General features: G+C 37.2%; 1 protein-coding gene and 1 pseudogene across 1 annotated transcript in view; one reads left to right on the plus strand and one right to left on the minus strand.

The window, feature by feature from the left end:
* ABCA3 (ATP binding cassette subfamily A member 3) overlaps positions 1-24,573 on the minus strand; it is a 119,261-nt gene that overhangs the window by 81,454 nt on the left and 13,234 nt on the right. The window lies entirely within an intron of this gene.
* Positions 17,050-17,618, plus strand: LOC138143855 (ubiquitin-ribosomal protein eS31 fusion protein-like; annotated as a pseudogene).

A 24,573-nucleotide genomic window follows, 5' to 3' on the forward strand; every position in this document is an offset into this window, starting at 1 on the left:
AAACATTTTAGTTATAGATCTTTTGAGGAATATGTTGAAAGGGAAGGTAAAAACAACAGGGAAGAGTAAGTCAGTTTAATATAAATTCTTCCTTTCCCCTACATGGCTCTTCCTTTGATCGAATCTTCAGCTTTTTCAATGTTAATGAAAAAATCAACACAATACACATACACACAGAGGAAAATGCCCAAGACAACAAGGATTCTGTGGGTGGCCCAAAAGAGCCTTTGGAATATAATGTTCCCTTCTGTGTGATCAGTATACAAGGTCTGTCAGGGTGAGCGACTGTCTTTTTTCTAAAGGAATACTTACCTGCATGAAAGGAGAATCACTGTCCCAGAGATTTCTGTATGTGTTTTTTTGGTAATGAGAGAGCATGGTTCACATCTGATTTCACTGGTGTAAGAAACCCCTAATGTGGAAACTCCCTTCACACATGCAGATGTTCTATATATAGGCTTTACCTCTCTGTCTTGTCTGCAACTTACAATTGAAAGGCTGAATGACTTGCCCCCAGTCACAGAGCTAGTATGTGTTGCAGGTAGGACTTGAACCCAGGTTTTCTTTGACTCCAAGAACAGTCCTCTATCTACTATGGCATTTAGTCCAGTGGCATACTTGATATATGGGATTGCTCAACAACATTATATTAGAGAACAAATTTGTTTCATATATCAACCAATAAACAAGCATTTATTAAGCACCTACTACATGTAGGAGGTGCAGTGGATAGTTCCAGGCCTGGAGTCAGAAAGACCTGAGTTAAAATCTGCCCTCAGACACCTACTAACTGTGTGACCCTGGGCAAGTCACTTAACCCTGTTTGCCTCACCTGTAAAAATTGATCTTGAGAAAGAAATGGCAAACCACTCCAGTTATCTTTGCCAAGAAAATCCCAAATGAGGTCATGAAGAGTTGGACATGAATGAAAATGACTGAACAACCACACCACATGTAGGGTACGTGACTAAACACAAACACAAAAGTACAACACAGTTCCGTCCTCAAGGTGTTTGTATTTTACTAGACAAATAAGTAAGACAAATATCAGGTTTATGGAATTCATCAGTCTTCCCTTTTGTGGCTCCACCACCAGACTGGTCTAACATAGGATCAGTGAGATAACTTGATGATGCGACTCCTTAAAATCTGAGCCGTGTGTGAGGAGTTGGGACACAGGTGGAGGGGAGGGCTGCAGGGTCAAGAGTGCCTACCAAACTATAAAGATTTTCCTTGTGTTTTCAAGAGATAAATGAAGATAGATGGTCATATGCTTCGAGTCTTGCTATTTCTACTTTCACATTATTTTTAAAATAAGTGACAGCTATCATTTATTTGTTTGTTTTGAGGCAATCAGAGGTTAAATGACTTGCCCAGGGTCACACAGCTCATAAGTATCTGAGACTGGATTTGAATTCAGGTCCTCCTGACTCCAAGGCTAGTACTCTATCTACTGTACCACCTAGCTACCCCCCCCCCCACATCTATTTTAAAAGCAAGTATTTATTATTAATCTTGTGTCCAAGCCTTTCTCTACTCATACAGCTCTACCTTAGTTCAGGCTCTCAATACCTCTCACCTAGACTTTTGAAATGACTCTTAATTGGTCTCCCTTTCTTAAAGTGTCTCCTCCACATGGTGGCCAGAGTGATCTTCCTTAAGCACAAATCTGACCATGTCACTCTGCTAATTCAATAAATGTCAGTGAAGCCCTGTTGCCTCTAGGAGAAAAATGTAAAATTCCTCTGTCGGTCTTTTGAAGTCCTTCACAACCTAGCCTCATTCAATCTTTACAGTCTCATTATATACATCGGACTCCTTCCCACACACAGTCTAATCAAACTGCCCTTCTCTATTCTTCATATATGACTATCTCCTCTATCCTGTCCTTTGCACTGGGCATTCCCCCAAGTATAGAATGTATCTCCACCTTGAGCCCACAGAATCTCTCCCATCATGGATTAGTTTAAGAACCACCTTCTCCATGGAGCCTTTTCTGATTCCCCCCAAATAATGATGTCCTCCCTCCCAATTACTTGTCTCCCCCACCCACCCATCAGGGTTAAGTGACTTGCCCAGGGTCATACAGCTAGTACACATCTGAGGCTGCATTTGAATTCAGATCCTCCTGACTCCAGGGCAGGTGCTCTGTCCACTGCGCCACTTAACTGCCCACTTTCTATTTGCTTTGCATTTATTCCATATATACTTATATCTGTACATGTTGCCTCTCTTATAGAATGCAGGCTAATTGTGAGTAAGCACTATTTTATTTTCTGTGCCTGTGGCTCCAATACCTAGCACAAAGCCTGGCACATAGTAAGTGCTTAAAAAACACTCAATGACTGATTGTAAAGTATCTGGAAAAGACACTGGATTTACAACAAGAAGATCTGAGTTCAAATTCTGCTTCAATCATGTACTATCAGCATGACCTTGAGTAAACTGCTTCACCAACCTGGGTCTTGGATTCTTCATCTATAAAATTAGGGAGGGCTGAACAAGATGAATTTTAAGGGTCCTTGTGTGGCAACCAACCAATCATCATCAAAAGCAAAGACTGGCCATTTTAGTCTATAGGTTTTTTGACTAGTCAAAGAAATTATAACCAAAGCCTAAATAAAACCTGCTATGCATAGCTGGGCAGAATTAATCTTTTTTTCCTTGCCCCTTCAGAAAAAAAGAACCCTAAAGCAATTTAAAAAGTAAAAATTGGACACATTAATTGGTTTTCATGGAGCCTGAAGTCATTGATTAGAACATACTACGTTGGGTGGGATTACCTGTTGGAAAAGTACGATATTATAGCAGCATAGCTCAATGACCCACTGAAAATACCCAGAAAAAGGGAGGGCACTAAGTTCCATGTGCTTAGGGCATAGTGTCAACTAGACTTCGGGAAATTCCTGTGTGCTGAAGGCGGAGAGTCTGAGGTTGCCCCGTTCATTTCCTGACAAGATTTCAGAACTATTAAATTTCTTAGTATGGAGAGAAATACATGACATCTCAAGTTTCCAATAAAGAAGCCAATATAAATGAAGTCATACAATCACAGCAGTTGTGAATTTAAGTCAATTTAATTCTTTTGGTTAGGTATAGAGGGACTAAGTGCAACATCATGAAAAGTTTATAACAGAATTCAATTTAACAAATGTTTGTGAACATTTGAGACACTGGGCTAGGCACTGAAAACACAAAGATGAAATCTGAATCATGTCATTAGGTAGCTAATTAAATTAAAAGGCATATAACTCACCAGGAAACATACAATTAGTAAATCCTCTTGCAACACACTTCAGAATATTTCAAAATGCCTTTTTTTCTTAAAAAAAGACAACATGACTGTTGACTTTCTGTGGTAAAATAAATGATATTCTAATAATCAATATGCAAAAAATTAATATTGTCCACATAGAAGTCATGCTGGTCCTTTTTTCTAGCATGTTCTTTTATTTCATGCTTCTTAAAATGTTTTTACTCAAAAAAGATTACTGTTAATATCAGTATGAAACACAACCACAATAAATTATGTACATACAAACTTAAAATACGGCTTATAATGAATTAAATTACAAAAAAATGTAAATTTAAAGGAAATGATAATAATGTGTGCAAAAGGGTTAATATGTAGCTTCTAAGTAAATTATTCTTATTTCTAAACTAAACACGGTGCAGAAAATTAAAGATTTATTTATTACCATTAATATCACAATTAATTAGCATAATAATTAACACTAGGAGGAGGGGAGGGGGACTGGGCTTGTGATTTCATTAGTAGAGAGCACTCCCAAGTGAGGGAGCTCGATTTGCTTGTGCAGGCTGGCACCTCCTCTGCAATCTACAGTTTTAGAAGTTGCCTACAGTATGGAGAAACCAGGTAGGGTCACCCCATCAGTACGTGTCAGATATGTGACTCGAACCCAGGTCTCTGGCTTTGAGACCAACTCTCTCTATCCAGGCTAATGATTATATAATAAGATTTCTATTCTCTAAAGAACTACATAGTACAGGAGATAGCAAAGTGAGTGTTTTTAATATAGATAAAGAGAAAAGCTAGAGCCAAATGGGTAAGTACAGTGTGTGTGGTTCGGGACAAGAGACTTCATAGTGGGAACAAGGTGAACGGAGGTGGGTTTCTGGCTCTGATAAATTTGAACTGTTATCTCCAGCTGTGGGGATCAGTTTTAAAGGCAGTGAGTTAAACAAAACAGCTAGGACGCAGCTAAGTGGTGCAATGGACAGAGTGCTGGACCCAGAGTCAGGAAGTTCCACATTCACATCCAACTTCAGACACTTACTAGCTGTGACTCTGGGAAAGTCATTTAACCCCTGTTTGCCTCAGTTTCCTCATCTATAAATTAGGGATAACAAAAGCACCCACTGCTTAGGATTGTTGAGAGGATTAAATGGGATATTTGTAAGGCACTTAATACATAGTAGGCAGGACATAAACATCAGCCATCATTATTAAACAGGAAGAACAGAGTAGAACTACTACTTACACCTTTCTCCTTACCTCATATTAATTATTTCTTTTTAAGGGAATAGGGACAAAATGATTGAGGATCAAAGAAAATGTTCCTCTAATGGGTGGGGAATAAGATCACAAAATTTAGAGCTGGAAAGAACCTCAGTAGTCATTTACTCCAACCACCCCTACCCCCAATACACACAGCACAACACTTAAAAGATGAGAAAGCTGAGGCCAATGATGATTCCTTGACTTGTCCAAGGTCATTCATGTAGTAAGTAGCAAAGCTAACATCTGAACTCAAAGTTCAGATTCCAAAGCTACTGTTCCTGCCCCTATATTGCACGAAGTCCCTCTCAAGAATACAGCAGTATGTTTCTCTGTAGGTAAGAGAGATACTCCTATGTGGAGTTACTGCTATCTGTGAAGTTACATAGATATAGGTATGTGTTTTCAGTGCCTATCTCTCTCTCTATATATCTATAGATATATACATCTATATCTATAGGATCAGGAAAGAAGAAAAAGAGAACAAAGACAAACATCTACTCCATAAGTAAGATTGAGAAGTTACCTAGGCCACTGACCTGGGGTCTTAGGGAGAAGCTCATTGTAGTCCTCCTTCCTCCAAGGAATAGGAAAAAAATAGAAGGGACATAGTTACCTGGGGGTGGGGTTAGCAGCCTGAGCCTGCCTATGAACTCCCTAACAAGGCAACCCTGAAATTTGGCAACAGTGACTACTCTGAGAGGTATCAGGAACAACATTTGATGATTTGACATCATTTCCAGGCACCTCTTGAGAAATAAAGAACACCTAAATATGATTCGGAAAATGCTAAAAAAAATAATATACTCACAAAAGGCTCCCCCACCAGTCAGAACAGGGGCAAAAGGTATAAATACACTTTTGCTTTAAGCAAAACAGATCTGACATAATACAAGTCTGTACTTACAAAGAAATCAGCTAGGTATGCATGGCAAAAACCTTAAAACATTATCTGGATGTGAGACATTAGGCGGCAATTCTTTACCATTCCTCAGTGAATTTAAAATATAGCTCATTTAGAACCTACCACCAAAATGATTTATACGCTATTTGGAAACATTTCTATTGCTTAAAATAAGATGTACTTATATTTCATACATTTATATTTATTGCATTTTACATAAATACACACAAAAAGCTAATGTTCAACAAGCCTCCCCACTTGTATTTTGTTACATGCTAAACAAACAGAGCTTCAGCTCTCCCTTGGGAAAGGTTTTAACTGGTATGTATCTTAAATACTTTGCTCAATGGAGTTTAAAACTTTGTGCAGTATGATATGCTTAGCTGGACAGTATTTAACCTTAATAGAGTAAAACAAACAAACAAACAAACTGCATTTCATTTTCTGGGAATCCAGATAAATTAAAAAAAAAAGCCAATTCTCCCTAATTAATCTACAGTAACAACTATCTTTGTTTAGTGGAAAGAGCATGGGATTTGGAGTCAGGACACCTGGATTCAAATCGTGTACCTCCTGACAAAGTACCTGTGTAACTCTGGGTAACTCTATTCCCTTCCTTGCATCTCGCTTTCCCTTTTCTGTAATATGAGGAGGGTGTGTTAGATGTGGTCTGAATTTCCAGCCAGTCTTACATCCCACTGAACTCAGAGGATGTACCACATTTGTCAACTTTAGCCTTCAGCCATGAAGAAACCAGTTATCACTAAGTACTTCGAAAGCTACTCGGATATAGAGCCTCAAAGAATTCCAATAAATGCTAATTCCTGCATCTGAAAACCCTGGTTTATGGAATATTGCAGTTTTTAAAACAGCACGAAAGGCCTTTACAAGAAAAGGTACAAAATGAAGTCCACAAAATAAGAAAACCAATCACCTGTGGCAGAAGCTATCTTTATTTTACAGATTAAAGACCAGCTGGCCACCACTCTTGGCTCACTTAGTAATTGAGGTAAAATATGAGATTAGGGCCCAGTTTTCTAGACACTGGTATATGTGATTTTTTTAAATTAAAAAAGATTCACCACTTCTTTTCTGCTGCATGTCCACATCTCAATCTCAGACCACCCAAATGATTTTTCACTGTCTGAAATAAAATCATTACATTTCAACACAATTGTGTGTTATAAATTTAAGTTTTCAAAATTAGACAAACAAACCTGAAGGATACTACAAAGCTTAAGAGCAGCTTGGATGTTTAATCAGCATGTCAGCAACTAGAACGTCCGCTTTTAACCTGGATGCCAACAAAAGCTTTCTTTGTTCACGTTGTGTGGAACTGTGGGAAAGCCTGCTTTGTTCCCAAATCAGGGCCGTACTTAAGGCAGGAAGTTAAAAAGAGACTGCATCCCTCAATATCAGCTACTAAATTCAATGAGTGGGAGAAATTAAAAGGGATTGCTAACTGTCAGACATGAAAGATAAGAATTCTATCAGAAGGAACATAATTTCTTTACATAATTAGGGAACTCCTCCTGGTTTACTGGTCACTGCTACCAAGGGTGGCCTTTAAATAGTCTTTCCTGTGATCGCAGGCTGTGATTTTCTATGCCTTGCAGCATCTTAGAAATGACTAATGCAGGTGATAAGATGCCAAGGAAACATAGCTAGTATTTCTCTTTTAAACCAAGAATACAAGATAAAATGAACCATAATTACAGGTAGTTCTAGGCCATGGGGCTGTGTTAATACTCAATAAACAACAGTGAATAAAAAACCTGCCTCTGAGTCAGGGAAGTGTAGAATCAATTGATCGATTCATAAGTATTTATTAAGCATCCACTTCATTTCAGGCACTGTTCCTGATGATGGGAATACAAATATAAAGAAATAAAACAATTCCTACTTGCAAGGAGTTTACATTCTAGTGGAGGAAGCAACAAGTGCATATTCGAATATATACAGAATGTATAGAGAATACACCAACAAATATAGGGAAATTCATTCAACTTCAGGTAGATTGGGAGAGGAGGGCTAGCTAGCACTTGGGTGAATCATGAAAGGTTGATTCACCTAGAAGACGGTACTCGAGCTGTTTCTTGAAGGAAAAGGGGGATTATTTATGTTAAGAAGCTATGAGGACAAGAATGGGGGACTATGACCATACTGGTGTGACTATAGGCAGACCTGAATATTCATACACACTAAAATGTAAGTCATATACATAATGAAGTTTCATATAACCCTAATTTAAGAAGAAATTATGGTTTATATTTTAATATACAGACACTCACAAAAAATTTTGAATTATAAATTGGTATTGCAATGAAGTAAATAACAAATGAAAATAAAAAACTTTTCAAACAACTCCATTTTAATAGACAATTTGTTATTTAATTTAGGATTAGTAATTTAAGATGCATTTTGACATAGCTTTCATACTTGTTAAAAAAAAGCCCAACACTGAACTCCTTACATTTGTACATTCTTGCATGGCATATGCTACTCCCACATGTGGTCACTAATTCTCCTGGTAAAGACACTAAACCATGTTTATCGTCATAAAATAGCAACTACTTCCTCCCAGAAGTGTAGAGGATTCAACACCCAAGTCATCTAAGAGTTAGCTACTTTCTGCATAGACCTGGTGTTAGAGGTACCTATGGTATGAAGGGCCCAGTTTAATTCTAGGGTTATCATATCTTCCTTAGCTCTAGCCTTCACCCAGAAATTTGGGAGAAATCTCAACTGGGCAATCTCATTTACTGGCATCAAATCAAGTTCTATATAATACAAGCACACTGACAACAACATATTGAGAGGCAGAGCAATACGGAGGAGAGAGCTTTAGAGTTAGGATACCTGGGTTCAAATAGGCTCAAGACTAGCTGTGTGACTCTGGGCAAGTTGTCTGGTTTCTCTGTATCAGTTTCTTTATTAGTAAATTGTGGATAATAAACCTTGTACTACCAAGGTTATAGTGCTATTGTGAAGAAAAGTTGTATCCACTAATCCACTGAATGAGATTGTTTGCAGCACCGAGGTCCTCCCTCCCCTCTCACCACCACACAGGTCCCTGAAAGTTATCCCAGGTTCAAGGCACATTGTGGATCAAACATCCACTCAAAACCATATAGCTCATGAGCCCCAACCAATGTTTCTTTTATCAGTCAACCAGAAGGCACATTAGCTCAAAGCAAAAGACATTCCTTTGCTCCTGACTCTCTGTCCACCATTCCCCCACAGTCTTCAAACCGTGAAAGCTACCTCTGACCCTATAGTCCTCTCCTCTGGGGAGGTCTTCCTGGAATTTCAAGATTCCAGAATTCTCAAGGATGGTGGAAAGAAAAGTCCTGGAGAAGGAAATGACAAACCACTCCAGCATCTTTGTCAAGAAAAGCCCAAAAGGGGTCACGAAGAGGCAGACATGACTGAAAATGACTAAATACATACATACCCAGGCCAGCCATGCTCACTCCTTCACTCCTTTCCAAGCATCCCTCCCCAACCCCATGTCCTCACATGGGTACTTACTCTTCCCCTTCTAGCTCCCTCCTCTCACCCATGGTCACCAGCTATTTTCTTTTCTGTTTCTTCCTTCATTAAGATGTAAGCTCCTTGAGGGTAGGGACCCACTTTTTTTTTTTGCTTGTATTTATATTTCTACCACTTAGAACAGTGCCTGGCTATACAGTAAGTGCTTGTTGACTTAATGTAGTGTAACAAATAAGTGAAAAGAAAAAGTCCTGTTCGACTCTAGCTAAAGACAAAGAGTACATTCTCCCACATAACACATGCAAGAAAAAGCAGATGCAACAAACCTATATGGTCCTTCGTTTTGCTGAGGAATAATACCCCTAATCTACCTTTCCTCTTATTCTCCCCCTTTCCCTCCTGTTCTCCTGTTTAGTGAATGTATTTCTGTACTCTGTTGTATGTGTATTCTTCCTTCCTTTGACCAGGGACTGACTCCTTTGAAGAGGGTGAGGTTTAAGTGTGAGGGGCTCCCCTCATTCTATCCTTGTTTTTATAGATGATTATTTGCACATCTGATTATGTAATATAATTTTCTGTATCCATTCTCTCTCTTTTTTCCCATTAATGTATTCTTCCCCTCCCTTACTGTTCTTCTTTTAAGATCATCAAAACATAACAGAACTACTCCTCAGGTACAATTTCTAATAGATTCTCACTATGATCCCCAATGATGATAGGGTTCTGAGGGGGACATTATGAATAATGTCCTCATATTAGAATGGAAACAGTGTGTATTCATTAAAGTCTCTTAGCATTGTTCATGTTTACCCTTTTTATGTTTCTCTTAACTCCTGTGTTTGAACTTTAGAGATTCTATGCATTTCTGGTCTTTTCATAAGGAATATTTGGAAATCTTCTTCATTAAAGATCCATTTTTTCCCTTGTAGGATTATATTATATTTGCTTTTGCTGGGTAAGTTATTCTTGGCTCTGTGCTGATATCTTTTGCCTTTTAAAATATCACATTCCAAGTTCTCCACTCCTTTATGTTGGTGGTTGCTAAACTGTGTGTGATACTGATTGTGACTCTTTGGTACTTGAATTCTTTCTCTCTGACTGCTTGAAGTATTTTTTCTTTGATCTGGAAACTTTGGATTTTGGATAAAATGTTCCTGGACTCAGTCACTATCAGATACCTGGAAAGGTCTGCTGGTTTAGATAACAGAACTGTAAGCTTCCCTTTGGTCTGGGATTCCTGCCTTGATTGTTTCTCCAAATGTTTCAGACAGGGTTAAAAGCTGGAACTGGGGTTTAAGCCATATCACTCCTGCTTGCTCCTGAACTTACTTTTAGCTTCGTGCATAGCATAGGGGTCCACAACTATCTGGGAATGCCACCAGAGCTGCCAGTTTGCCCCAGTTCCTGCACCCCGCACTGTGCTGGATCCAGGACTTTTTCTTTCCCTAGAGCAGAGCCTCTCTTGTGATCTGAGTGATCTGAGGCTCTGTATGGTCATTCTTTTGCAAGACCTCACATCTAGTGTCTGCAGACCTTTCTGTCTCTTCTTGTTGACCTGGGCTTTAAACATGACCATCTTTGATTTTCTTCCTTGCATTTCCCAACTGTAATTTGATGCATTTTCTAGATTGTTTAGAGGTGTGTGTGTGTGTGTGTGTGTGTGTTCAGTTGTACTTCTTCCTGCTTCTCTACCATCTTGGCTCCACCTAGGAAGTTAAGGAACATGTAGGGTTGAAGAACATGCACAGAGGTGGGAAATAACTGGGAAAAAGACCTAGCCTCTAAGGCAGCATCAATGCTAGAACATTTCTCTTCCTCTGCTGCTGCTGCTTCATGTTTCCACACCAACTTGCTGATATTCTTTGATGAAATGATTGATTGTAAGCTGATCACTCCAAAGGTATCCATTGCTAAACTGTCCTCTGCTGGTCTGCTATTATGCGGACTCTTCCCCTTATAGTGGGAGGTCTGTAGAGCAATTTGGCGGTCTCAAAGCCTGGTTCCCCACCCTGTCCTAAAAAGTTAGTACAAAGGTCCTTAGGCACTTAAGTCTCTCTTTTTGATGACATTTTCCTCTACTACTGCTATTTTCAGTCCAAACTTGCCTCAGTTATGCTCTAAACATTCTTTTAACTCCTATAAAACTCCTGATCTTTTTAGATCTTCGGATCCCTTCAAATTATTAGAAGGGCACTACTTGGAAAAAATGCAAAGGAACTACATTGAGGAAAGTCTTTCTAATCTCCATTATATTCTTGATGAAGCCCCTCCTCCCCAATCCAAATCACTGTATTTACTCCCCATATATTTTTATTATCATATGAAAAGGAAGGTTTACATTAGTAAAGATAACAAGAGAAAGACAGACCCAAAAAATTTAATACAAAATTAATTATAGTATGGCCAATTCCCATAAAATTCCAGAATTAATATTTGTCAGTAATCCTGCCATGAAGTACAGCATGGCATGGCAGATAGCTGATCACAGAGTCAGGAAGGCTTGGATTCAAGTCTGTCCTCAGAAACACATGCTGGCTTTGAGAGCCTGGGCAAATCACTGAACCTCTCAGTGGTTATATCCTTCAGGACTCTAGGCTGCTGCATAGAGGAAGTTTCTTCTTCCAGGAGTCCCTTATACTAATTAAATCACAAGTCCAGTACCTATCCTTATCTATATTGTGGTAAGCAGCTGATAATGGCAAAAATAGTGTCCGTTGACCCCCTCTGCTTTGGTATATTCTTTAATATGGTTTGTACATGTAGTAGTAGAAACTTTCCCAGTCATTCAAAAGCTTTACTTGAATTGAAATGAATTGCTCATATACCTCAGCTTGCCTTATTTCAGTGTCCTTCCTCATTTGTCTCTGATCATCTTAGATCTTCATCAACATCATAATGTGATGCTGCCATTTGTTAATTTTTAAAGCACTAATTATTTGTAAAAATACAGATTTTAATTTTTTAAAATTATTTTGCTTATATCATTTCTATTTCCAGTTTCTTTATCCACTTAACTTCTGAGGTCCCTAGTTACCATAGTCTCTTCAGGTCTTACAGCTCCTCCACAAGATAGAGAATTAAAAAAAAAGTTTCTTAAATGATTTAGAAAAAAAAAGACCCTATCAGAAAAAATTTTTTTTTAAAATAGCATTTATTTTGAAGTATCTCTGGCTAAAAATACACAAAGGTTTCAATAACCAATGAGACCAATGGCAAATTAAGATTCTAAAATTGGATTCTCCAGGCAATAAGACTTTGGAGGACTCTCCTCATAGTTTTTTTTACGGTTGATAACAAAATACTAAGGTATCACACTAAAATTTTTTTTTAATTACAGCACTCTAAAAATTAAATACATTTACTGTTTTATTTAAAAGATACTTTAACAGTGATTTTGATTTTAATATAAAATAAGCCATCAATACTTCTCAATTTTTATTTCTAAAATATAAGAAATTATAAAGTTGTAAAAGAAAAAATAAACATAAAATTACAAAATGAAAAATTGAATGAAACTAACAAAATAGAATCAAAGAATAAAAAAGTTAACAATTATTAAATGAAGTAAAAACATGGACAAATAATGTACTTTCTCCCAAAATATTTTCAAGGGAGTTATAATTTTTATTTTATTTTATTTTTTGGAGGTATAATTTTATCAGGATGAGTAGTCCCTCCACTAACCAGACTGTAATCAATCTTTGCCTTTGAATCTTGTGAGATTTTCATGTTTTCCACAAATTCTTCATAGATTTTCTAAATAACAAGAAAATAATAATTTCATGAATTAATTACTAAAGCTAAAAAATAAAGAAGAGCAAAGAAAAAGAAAAAAATGTAAAATTACTTTGATAGCCCACTAGATAGTAAATATAATACCATTTGGCTTAATTTATGTGTTATCACATGGTGGTTGGTGCATATATAAAATTCCATAAAATCATAATTTATTTGCATCTAGGTGCAATTTATATTTTTCATGAAAATTTCAAGTAGGTTTTTTCCTTCTTGTCTTTTGGAACAAAAAAGATTTTTTTTTAACGCCAGAACTTCAGGAGGCACTAGGTTAGAGAATCTTAGAGAATCATATATTTAGAACTGGAAGGGACATGAAAGGCATTCTGGCACAATCCCTTCACCCTGCCAATAAGGAACTTAGGCACTGAGAAGTAACAGTGCATAACAGAGACAGAACTTGAATCTTGATCTTCTGACTCCAAATTCAGCACTTTTTTTTTATAGTATTATGCTGGCAATGAATTTAGCAGTGAAGATTAACCCCAGAGGCAGTAGTTTCAGTCGAGTGATGAAGCTCTAAACCAGATAACAAGGGACTGAGAAATGACTGTCAAATCAAGTGAAGAAGAGAAACAGAGGCAGAGAACTTTTCCTACAAGTTTGGCTGAGAAAAGGAAACAGATATGGCACCAGGCTGATGAGGACAGTTGGATCAAGGCTCAGGCTGAATGCAAGGTCTTCTGCTAGGAGTAAGGGAAGAGGGTGGATTGGGGGCCTTTAGGAGAGATAAGAAAGTTTTCCATAAGCCATTGTGTTTATTTAGAGGTAGGGGGAGAAGGATGATTGAGCCAGAAGATGATAGATTTAGAATCAGAAGGGACCTCAGAAGCCATATAGTCAAATTATTAATCTCACAGATGAGGAAACAGCCTCAGAGAGAGTATTTTACCAAAATTACACAAGTAGCAAGAGGCAGGATTTGATCGCAAGTTCAAAGCCAGTGCTGTTTACAACAAGGGATTTCTATGCAGCAATGAGAACCCAACTGAGATTACGTAGATAACATAGTAGACCCATCAGCACAGACATGTAACTTCCTGTAGTTGCATATACAAGCACTCAAACACGCTGGTAAAAGCAGACGGTAGAAGTAACTGCAGTGTGTAGATTGGCAAGGCATGTGTGGCAACAGCAGAACATTACAGATTATAACAAGATCTAGAACAAAGGTTTGACCACCATCATCCTCCCCCTTCCAACTCCTGTTGGTTCCCTCTCACATCTAGGATAAAATAGAAGTTCCTCTGCTTGGTATTTAAAGCCCTACCATGTATTACTCCTCTTCCCACCCTCAACTAGTCTAGCCAAGCTGGCTTTCTCCCTATTCCTCGAATATGATGCTCCTCATCTTTTCACTGGCTGTCCCTCTTCTTCATCTTCACCTCTCAGCATCCTTGGTCACCTTAACTCTTCAGCTCAAGCATCACCTTCTCCATGAAGCCTTTCCCTATTGCCATAGTTGCTTGAGTGCCTTCCCTCTAGAAATTACCAGGTACCTATTCTGTATATTCTAGCTCATGTACCAGTCTCTCTCTCTATAGAAGGTGAACTCCTTAATGGACCAGACTGTTTCACCTTAGTCTTTGTGTCTCTGGTGCCTAGTACAGTACCTGGTATAGAGGAAGTACTTAATACATACTCACTGATTAATTATGACTGTTCTGTGGCTAGCAGAGGTGGAATAACAATACAGGTCACAGGAGCTGAGGAAGCTGATGAACTAGGAAGCCAAGGCATGTAAGTGTACCAATTGTCTCCAGAAGTCCCCAACATATGAGAGTGGAAAGGAAGACTCTCAGTAAGCAACTATCTGAAAATGTAGGAATTTATGACCCGAATGGCCAGTAATTAACAGTAACAAAGGTAATAAAAATATTTATATATACTCATATATTTATATGAGTATTAAGGTTTGCAGAGTGTTTTACATACGTGATCTCATTTGATCCATACAACCACACAATGACATTGTTGCTATTCTTATCTCCCTTTTACAGTAGAGGAGAATGATGGTCAGAAAAGCAAGGGATGTGCTAAAGGGCACCCAACTAGTAAGTTTCTGGAACAGGATTTAAATCTAGGGTTTCTTGATTTCAAGTCTAGTGGTCTAGCTAACCTATTTGGAACAGTGATATAGGCAGATGGAATGAATCTTGATGGAGGAGGGCTGGCTGAGAGAGTTTGGAAGTAGAAGTCATGAGCAAGGAGTATATCTCCTTGACCCTACCTCCCCTGCTGGCTATAGCATGTCAAATCTCTCTTACCCTTGGGGGATAAACTTGAGAAAGTCATCTACATACTGTAATTGTCCTCTCACTTGCTTCTAAACCCTGCTGCAATCTGGTTTCCAATATCATTCTTTGACTGAGATTACTCTTTCCAAAGTTACCAATGATCTCTTAATTGCCAAATCTAATCAGTTTTTCTCAATCCTCTTCCTTCTTCATTTTTCTGCTGTATCTGATGCAACTGATGACCTTTTCCCCAGGATACCCTCTCCTTTGTAGGTTTTAGTGACTGCTTTTCCTTCTGCTTCTCCTTTCATTTGTTCAACCACTGCATCCCTATTTTGCTGGTTCTTATCTAGGTCACACCCACTAACCATGGTATCATCTAAGGCTCTGTCCTGGGTCAGTCTTTTAACTTTGTACTATCTTAGTTGATGATCTCATCATGAATTCATTTATCACCTCTATGCAGATGATTCCTAGAGGTATATATCCAGTCCTAACCTCTCCTAATGTCTAATCTCCAATTGCCTCCTGGACATCTCAGATTGTCCCAGAGCCATCTCAAACTCAACTTGTTCAAAACAGAACTCATTTTCTTTTCCCCTCAAACCCTCCTCCCATCCAAACTTCCCTCTTATTATCCAAGGCACCATCACCCACCAAGGCACCTAGGTTCACAAACTTGTTATGATCAATTCCTCCTCTCACTCACCCCACATATGCAATCTATTCCAAATACTGTTTCTGTTCTCAAAAGAGTTCTCATATATAACCACTTCTCTCCATTCACACAGTCACAATCCTAGTTCAGGCCTTTATCACTTTTTCCCCACTCACCTGTCTCCCTCCTAATTTTATATATTTCCATATACATAGTAGAACAGAAAAGAACATTGTATATTACACAACGAATCTCTATTCCATACTGCTTGCTTTTTTTGAAAAGTATATAATAAATTCTACTTGTTACTTCCAAAACTATCCTGCTTGTCTGTGCATTTATTTTTAATTTAAATAAATTAAATATTTTTTTCACTTAATCTATTTTACTCCTTCCCACCTATCTCCCAATCCATCAGAAAAAAAAACAAAACAAACTAAAACCCTTGTAACTAATATACATAGTCAAGCAAAACTAATTCTTACGCTGGTCATGTCCCAAAAATATATGTCTTAGAATTTACACCCTCAGGATGTTTCATTATGGGTCCTCTGGAATTGTGGTTGATTATTGCACTTATCAGAATTCTTGTGTCTTTAAAAGTTGTTTATTTTTACAATATCATTGTTTTTACAAAACAAGTAGAAATTGTTCTGGACCTGTCTGCTCATTTCTCTCTGCATTACTTCATACAAGTTTTCCCAGGTTTCTCTATTTCCTCTATCTTTTTAACCATTCTTATCCCCATCTTTGCTTATTTTCTTATTTTGTTTTATGCATTTCTTCACCAAACCTTTTGTTTTTTTGATTCTTCATCACTATTAGTAATTCATAATTGCTTACAGTAGAACAGTCTTCTATTACATTCATATACCATAATTTGGTCAGTCATCCCCAAACTGATGGGAATCCCCTTAGTTCCCATCCCTTTGTCAACAGACAAAAAAGCTGCTATTAATATTTTGTACCTATGGTTCCTATTCCTCTTTCTTTGAACTCTTTTGGACACAGGCCAGTAGTGGCACTAATAATTCAGGGGTTATGCAAAGTTTAATAACTTCTGGGGCATATTTACAAATTGCTTTACAGAATGGTTAGACCAACTCACAGCTTCACCAACCTGTTCAGACCTGTTCCCATGGTCTTTCCAACACTGTGTGAGGTAGAACCTCAGTTGTTTCAATTTCTCTAATTATTAGTGATATGGGACATTTTTTCATACAGCTTCTATAGCCTGTATTTTTTTTCATTTAAAAACTGCCTGTTCAAATAATTTGATAATAGATTAATTGGAGAAATGGCTCTTATTCTTATAAATTTGAGTCATTTCCTTAAAGATCTTAGAGACTTTCTGCAAAGATTCCCCCCTTCCCCGTTATCTGCTTCCCTCCTAATTTTAGCTGCACTAGTTTTGTTTGTACAAAATCTTTTTTAATATAATAAAAACTTGCTTTCAGATCCGCCATCACCGGGTGGACTCAGTGCCACGATGCAGATTTTCGTGAAGACTTTGATGGGGAAGACCATCACCCTTGAGGTTGAACCATCCAATACTACTGAAAACGTTAAGGCCAAGATACAAGATAAGTAAGATATTCCACCTGATCAACAAAGATTGATTTTTGCGGGCAAGCAACTGGAAGATGGACGTACTTTGTCTGACTACAACATTCAGAAGGAATCTACCCTTCATCTTGTTCTGAGGCTTCATGGTGGTGCCAAGAAGAGAAAGAAGAAGTTTTACACCACTCCCCAAAAGAACAAGCATAAGAGAAAGAAGGTTAAGCTTGCTGTTCTGAAGTACTATAAGGTTGATGAGAATGGCAAGATTACCAGCCTTCGATGAGAGTGCCCTTCTGATGAATGTGGTGCTGCAGTCTTTATGGCTAGCCATTTTGACAGACATTATTGTGGCAAGTGTTGTCTAACCTACTGCTTCAACAAGCCAGAAGACAAGTAAATGTATATGTGTTAATAAAAAACGTCAACTATTAAAAAAATATATAATAAAAACTTTTGTCTTTTGTGATCTTCCCTATTACTTGCTTAGTCAACAACTCTTCCCTTTTCACATTTACAGATGTGAAAGGTAATTTTTTCCTTGCTCCTCTAATTTATGGTATCACTTTTTACATTTAAGTAATGTATTCACTTGGAGCTCATCATGACAGGGTGGGAGATGTTGGTTTAGTTTCTGCCAGACTGCTTTCCAGTTTTTCTAATAGTTTTTGTTGAATAGTAAGTTCTTATCCCATAGTGGGGGTCTTTGTGTTTGTCAGACACTAGGTGATTGTGTTTGTTTCCGTGTGTGTGCGCACGCATAGAAACTATTTCACTATTTTTTAACTAGTACCAAATCATTTTGAAGACTACTCCTTTATAGGAGATTTTGAAATCTGGTACTTCTAGGCCCCTTTCTTCCCACTTTCCCCTCCTCTATTTCTCTTGGGATCCTTGCCCTTTAGTTCCGTTAGGATGAATTCTGGTATTTTTTTTCAGTTCTATAATGTAACCCCTAGGTAGTTCGGTATGGCATGAACAAATAAATTAAATTAGGTAGTATTATCATTTTTACTATATTGGATTAGCCTGCTCAAAAGCAATTACTATTTTGCCAATATTTTACCCTGCCTTTATATGTACAAAGAGTATTTTGTAGTTGTATTCATATAGCTCCTGTGAGTGTCCTGGTAGATAGACCAAGTATTTCATATATCCTTAGTTGTTTTGAATAGAATTTTTCTTTCTATCTCTTTTTGCTAGGTTTTGATGGTAACATAAAGAAATACTAATGATTTATGTGGCTTTATTTTATATTGTGCAACTGTCCTGAATCTATTTGTACATTTCTTAAAATGTACTTTTAAAAATCACTATTGGCAATCACTTTCCCTCCTGGCAATTAAACACTGAAGAAATTAAACAAATCCACAATGGCCATGTCCAAAGAGACATGGTATGTCTCTTTCTACAACTTCAGTCCATTCTCTCTGTCAGAAGGTAGGTAACATGTTTCATTGGAGTAGTTTTGATCAGAATTCTCTATCTGGCCTTTCAAAGCTGTTTTTGTGTATGATGTTATGATCATTATATAAATTGTTCTCCCAGTTCTACTCCTTTCATTCCACATCATTTTTATATCCTAGGGTTTTCTGAAAGCCTTTATGATTTCATAAGGCATAATAATATGCTGTCACATTATAAACCACCATTTGTTCACCCATTCCCCAACTGATGGACAGGCCCTTAGAATCCAGTTATTTGCTTCCCCCCCTTCTTTTAATCCTCCCTCCCTCCTTCCCCCTTAAGAGGTTTGTTTTGCCTAGCACTATTCCTTCTCCACTATTATCTATCTTTTAACTGTTCCTATACCTACTGGCTTATTTTCCTATTGAGTTTGATGTATTTCTTCACCAAGCTCTGTGTGTGTATATGTGTTCAATCTTCCGTTGTCTGTTTCAGATAAGAATGAGGTTCATCAAATGCTGGTGTATTTTCTCAATTGTCCCAACTATGGAGGCTTTCACCGAGGATTTCTTGAAATATGGTTCCATGCCTTTAAAAAAAATTATAGTTTTCAAGTTAGATGATTCATAAATTGCTTTTCTTTGACATGTTTTTCAAGTTTCATGGTTTTTATACTAGGTCTATAGTATTTTCAATATTTTATTTTGTTCTAATATTTCATGCTGTCTCCTAGAGTTAATTTCTGTTTGGTCTATTCTAATTTCCACGGAATCTGTTATTACAGACAGTTCATGCTTTATGTATGTAGACCCTTCCACAGATGTGGGTAAGGGAGAGAAAAAGGGAGGCAGAAAGGGATCAGGTGTCTGTGGGGAGAGGGGTACGGTTCCAGAACATATAGGGGCTGGGGACAGAGAAGCAAGAGCAGGAGAAAACAGGCATGGCCAGGGCCAGCCACATGGGGGCCTGGACAGAACTGAGAGGAAGAACACACAGGAGGCTGACAAAAAGGGGCCAGACATGGACAGACAGAAGAGGACTGGTGAAACTCAGAGACCAGGGACAGACATGCAATACCTAAGCATGAAGGATAGAAGACAAATACATGGGGTTGAAATGTGGGCAAGTGGGTGAAACAGGGCAGAGGTTTTCTCTCTCCTGACAGAGGTCTCAAGCCAAGCCCCTTCTCAGGGGGTGATCTCTCCACATACCTGGAGGTTGTTGTTTTTTTTTAGTTTGTTTGTTTTTGTTTGTTTTTTTGTGTGTGGGGGGTGGGAGTCCATAAAGTAGCAAAGAGCATAGTAATGTACAGTAAAGTTAACAGAGATGGTTTTTTTTAAATGAGAATTTCTTTCAGAATTCTTTATATAAAGTCAAATTTGTACAATGTGAATTTACATAAAGGGATAACAGTCAGTATTTATTCTCCTTCCATTCTTTCTCCACAGCTTTTGCTTCATTTCTAAGTATTCATGTAATCTTTATAGAAAATTCTTTTTTTTTCTTCTTTTGAGTCTCTGCAGTTGTTCGTGTTACTTTCTCCTTCTGCACTAGATTTTAAAATGCATCACAAATAATTATTGTACAGGTTGGTATCTTTTCATTTAGTAATTTATTATCCTTGGATTTATTCCTGAAGAGATATAAAATTTGAGTTTAAAAGGAAGCTCCTGAGGGCTAAATTTGAGAGTCATCTCCCACAGAAGTGACAGATAAAGTCATGGGAGTACATGAAAGCTATTAGGGAGAAGTCCCAGGATTGAAGGTGCTAAAGGAGAGTGGGCAGTACTGAAGAGGAAAAATGAGTGCTGACCACTGATTCTAACTTGACAGTGAAAGTAAGGAGAAAAATATGGCAGAAGCCAGAGGGGAACAAAAGCATCAAGTAAGGGTTTTCTTCAAGATACCAAAGATATGTGCATGTTTAAAGGCAGAGAGAAGGTACAAGAAGAGAAGAAAGGAGTCTTGCAAACAGTTTTGGATACTTTATTCACTTCTGTTCCAGACAGCAGGTACCTGCATATGAAGAAAATTAGCATCTGCTGCATAGAAATCTTGCCATACAGGAATACCACAGTTAAAAAAAATGAAAAAAATTGGCTTAAAAAGTCTTTAGCATTCCTACTACTATCAGTTTATCAATAGATGTTGATTAAGCACATACTATGTGCTAAGCACTAGGGACACAAAGAAAGGAAAAAGATAGCACCTACTCAAGGAGCTAAGTAAGACTAGTCCCCATCAAATTTCAGGGGTCTAAGGAAACGATTTATGCAGCCTCATCAATATGATAACCCTGTTGTGAACACTGCTCTACACAAGTTAGTGCTGAAGCTTTAACTCAAGGTAGTAATCCAGAGATTAAACTTGCCAGGATTTTTCATCTCATCTCAGTTGATCAATATTAAAAAAAAAAACCTAGACTCTTACTAGATGAAGAACCTGCAAAAATCTTGGTGGCATATGACTAAAATCATCATCATCATCATTATTATTTATGTGCTCAGTTTTATCCATAATCCTCTTTAAATTGAAACTTGAATATCCAACTATCATATTTAAATTGCTATAAACAAAATAAGCATGTGATGGTTTTTCCCCCAGAAACCTTTTCATGAAATCTGCAGTTTAGTTAAAGAACCTCATAATTGACATTATCTATTTTCTGGGATTTTGTTTCAGGTCAAAACAAAATTTTGGTTGTAAGTAACATGTTTTCTGTGCTAGTGGTGCTGCTTTCAATAATCAATAATGATGAATAGTTGCTATTACTTCAAGGGATTGATGTGCTGTAAAATTTAGCAAAGAAATACACCACCACTTCCCAGAATGCTACAAAATGCAGTTTGAAAAAAACGTCCTTAACACTTAGAAGGTCTGGGATTTAAGAATACCTCAAAGGACCAAGCTGGTTAAATGGAAGCAATACATTTTTAAAAAAAAAATCTGTAATAAGTAAAAGAAAATAGAGAGTAGGATGAAAATTTCTATTTTAAAGTGGAATTATAATGTTTGGGGGGGTCAACTGATATGCCTAGTTTTTCTAGTAAACAGATAAAGCAATTTGTACAATTAGTTATTTCTAATTTTTTTTTCAGAGCAAGGAAAACATGCAATAGGAGACTAGAGAAATTACAAAACTTAGAAAGTGTATTAGAGTTGCAAAAGAAAATACTCACAAGGAAAAGGAAGTCAGAATTCCTTAAAATACTTGACATTTCGGTACAAAGAGTTCTCAAAAACAATAATGGCCGGAATCCAAAAATGGTTCTTGAAATTAGTCCCCTTAGTCAAAGGCCCAAACCTAATTAACTCAGTGCTAGTCAAACACTTAGATATTTCACTACCACTTCTGAGGCTACCTTACCCTCTGCTCTCTTAAAAGAGCCCACTCCAAGAACTCTCTAAAAAGAGGACTCATTTCATTCTGTTTGGGAGTAGGAAGAACAGGAGAAAGAATTCTGCACTGAAAAGTCCATTTGCTTACTGTTAAAATGTTGATCATTACAATAAGTCCACTTCAGGAAAAGTTTCACTGTTTACTTTTTTAAAGTAAGCAGTTAAACTGTCAATAGTTAGCACATACCATTTGCTGCTCACTCCTAAGAGGTATTTGTGCAGGGTATAGTATTTCTCCAAATAATACTTTTGTTTCAAATAAGAGGTAGTGTTCACAAGACTGGCCAGCCAGCTCAATTCACAAATATCTGTATTGCTTCAATGTTATTCAAGCAATGGTGTTTTCAAAGTGTGGATGAGGATTCTAAAAATTCTAGTCTTGTTGCTACTTACTTTATGACCTTGAAAAGGGCATCTAATTTCTCCATGCTTTGGCTTCTCAAATTCATAAGTGACTATATTTATATCATACGGTATTATATATGGAATTTATATCACTGTGTATTTTGAAGAAAAGGTTTAATCGACCTAGAGAGATTTAACTTAATCAACTAAAGCTATCAATAAAGGACTAAACTGATACTGATACTGAACTGATAGAAGGAATTTAGTAGAGCAATAAAATGGAATAATCTCACCTGTAAGGAATGGCTGAACAAATCAAGATGGGAAGTAACAATGGCACTATTCAATGCAGGCATATCTAAGGTGACCAAAAATGCTTTTATCCATTTCAGTTGGTCAATACACAGAAACCTGTCCTTTGAGGGGAGAGAACCCATAGTCTTTCTCATTCAGAGTGAAGCAATGTAACACCAATTTAAGCACAATGCCCTTTGCATAGGAGGTGTTCAAATATTGGTGGCCTGAATTTTATACCAGATACTGTGAGGAAGAACAAGCAATTTAAACCTACTTCTCTCTGGGTACCCAGTAAAGCTACAAGAGAGTTTTTAGAATATCCTCCTTTACTATACCCTTTTTTACATCAAGAAACTACATGCCCTACTTTAATTAATCCAATACTTAAAAAAATACCAATGAGATAAATCATGTTCATATACTAGAGAAAAATACTTTTGTATTACAGAATACAAAAAATAATTTGCACTACAGAAAGATTACAAGATGATTTCTAAAGGTTTCCTTCCTAACAATTTCATCAGGAAGGGATAATAGAGTCAAAGACTTTCTCTGGTAAAAACCAGGAATTCTTAGAAAAGGAGAAATAGAAATAAGAGTGCCTGAGTCCTCAGCCTTGGGCCCATCACCAGTTGACAATGCACTAATTGCATCCCCAAACAACTGATATCCTAAAAAAAAAAGATGCACACCTTCCTCTACTTAAGGATGAACATAACTGGGACATTTGTAGGGGCACCACAGTTGTCCTTCCTGGAATCTCTGCTCCATCCCCAAACTTCCCCTAAAGATCATTAGAAAGGTGCAAACTCAGCTGAAAGCGGTTGATGGCACAAGGCTCCCAATAAGTTCAAAGTGAAGTGCCTGTTTAGGAGTACCAGTTTCCCTGGTAACTCATATTTTCTCCAAATGTTTAAAAAAGACAGTGAAGCAGTAAAAACAACAACAAAAACAGCTTGAAATAGTGGATATTGTAAATGACAAAAGAGGTACAAGCAGGAATGTATTTTTCTCTGTGCCATTCCCTTCAATACCACTTACTATAAAATCTATTCAGCATTCAAAATGGAGCAACAGGTTGAGAAGGTATTTTTAAAATTCATTTTTAACTTAAAGACAAGAAATAAAATGAACATTTCCATGTACATAGCACAATCTAATGAGAGGATTCAGTATAAAACCATGAATTTCCATTTCTGAGTGTTTACTTAAAAAAAACAATTGTCATAAATACTGCATATTGTTTTCAGTTACCCTGTTTTTCTGTGCTTCCTTCTAAATTTTCTTTTGTTCTGTGCTGTGCACTTTTTTCTTCTCCCAGGGTATTATTTTTAAAATAAATTTTATTGATATTTTTGCTTTACATAAATTTCCTCCTGTATCCTTCTTCTCCCCTCTCCAAGAGTGTAAAACCAAGCACAAGCAGCTTTCCAAAGGACCGCTGCTCTGAACAGCTTTCAAGGTTCTGATTACATAGTAGAGCAAACTCTCTATTTATTCAATAACAAATCAGAGCAAAAAATTCACAAAAAAATCAAGGTACAGCATTCACAATGTTACAACTTATCACAGGAAATCAAAATACAGCATTCACCATGTCACAACTCAACAACTTATAATTAAAATGGACACATAGTTTTCACCAAAGTGGTCACATACTTTTAAAGAAAATACAATCATTTTAGTAATTCAATCATTCAATCATCCTTAAAGAGACTCCTTAAGGGTCATAAAGTGCAAAAGTCAAAGTTCTCCATCCATGGAGTGCAATTAAGTTACAACTTCAACAGTCACTACTCAGTACCCTCTTAAGGAGTAGTAGAAAGTACAAAAGCCATCCACTCCTAGGTCACAAATATATTATAATTTCATCAGTCACTACTCAGTATTCTATTTCATCAGTCTCTACTCATACAATTTCATCAGTCACTACTCAGTCAATTTCATCAGTCACTACTCA

This window comes from Petaurus breviceps, unplaced genomic scaffold (genome assembly GCF_028583685.1).
Source record: "Petaurus breviceps papuanus isolate PSGF00001 unplaced genomic scaffold, PetGlider_PUasm1.0 138, whole genome shotgun sequence".
NCBI classification, from domain to species: Eukaryota; Metazoa; Chordata; class Mammalia; order Diprotodontia; family Petauridae; genus Petaurus; species Petaurus breviceps.